Consider the following 1328-nt stretch of genomic DNA (forward strand, 5'->3'; position numbering starts at 1 on the left):
TATATCGAGGCAATACGCACAGTATGCACATATGCCAATTAGAGACTGATCAATCTCAGTCCTAAACATCAATGGGAAGATTTAAACAAACAATACCAAGTGAATTTAAACTTAATCCCATTGCACAAGCAAACGGCTATCAGAAATCTGTAGCTAAGTGGATAACGTGATGGCGTTTGAAGAGAAAGGTATTGTGTTCGAGTTCTGGAGTGAACACCAACTATGAGATGGAGGTACATTCAGCTGACGAGTCCCAAATAGGACGAAATGCGCGTCCTGTATTCCACTGCTAGCCACTATCCATCTTTACTTATAATATTTAGTATTTAGTTTAGAAAACCAAACTAAATACTTATTTGGTAATTTCATTTTTAAATATGCCTAACTAGTTACTCAATGTTTGTGTAATATTGATCTGGTTGTTGAAACTTGATGATGATGAATAATTTGTTCAGTTATCTTTTTCTATACAATAGCTTCGGATAAAATACTACTACACAAGTAGTAAATCATATTTTTTTTCTTTTTTAATAAATTCAAACAAAAACAACAACAAAAAAAACAAAAAAAAGTACTGAACAGTTCAGTCAAATGTAACATTTGACAACTTTTTCTACCACATAAAACCCTGACTCGTAAATAATATAGAATTTCTACAAAAAAAAAAAGAAAACTGAAAAAAATATTGTTACAATCTAATGATAGAGTTTTGTGGAGATGAATGGAGAACTTAATTAGACAATGATTTACGATAGAGAATAAAACTATAAAATTAGAAAAAAATAAAAAATAAAACTTGGTCACATTTAAGCAAAGATGGATAGTGGTGGAAAACAGGATGCGCGTCTCGTCCTATTTGAGACTCGTAAGCTGGATGTCGCAGAACGATCCGCTCATAATCAGTACCATAAAGCTTTTTAAATATCATTTATAATAAAATATTATCAAAAGGTTTCCCATCAATAGTTTACAATATCACTGAGTGTTTTACAATGGGAACAAAATAATTCGTAATCAGGAAGTTGTCACAATTTGTATGCTTTCTTCTAACATCATTCTTTTTTTGATCCTCATAAAAAAATAATTGAAAAAGAAAACATTTTAACTTATAAGTAAACACTGTTCAGCCGTTCAGGCCTGACAAATCACCTTATTCCACATAACTATCCAAATGTGAGTAGCTTAATATTTTTGATTTCAAAGTAAAAAGAAACGTTTATTATATTTGGACGAGAGTATAATTTATGGCCGAGCCTATCAGAAGCGTCAGAGGGATTTCAAGGTCATGGCGCCCATTTCAGTACCTGATGCTCATGTACGATCGGTTC

This window comes from Schistosoma mansoni, chromosome 4, assembly GCF_000237925.1.
Source record: "Schistosoma mansoni strain Puerto Rico chromosome 4, complete genome".
Classification (NCBI taxonomy): Eukaryota; Metazoa; Platyhelminthes; class Trematoda; order Strigeidida; family Schistosomatidae; genus Schistosoma; species Schistosoma mansoni.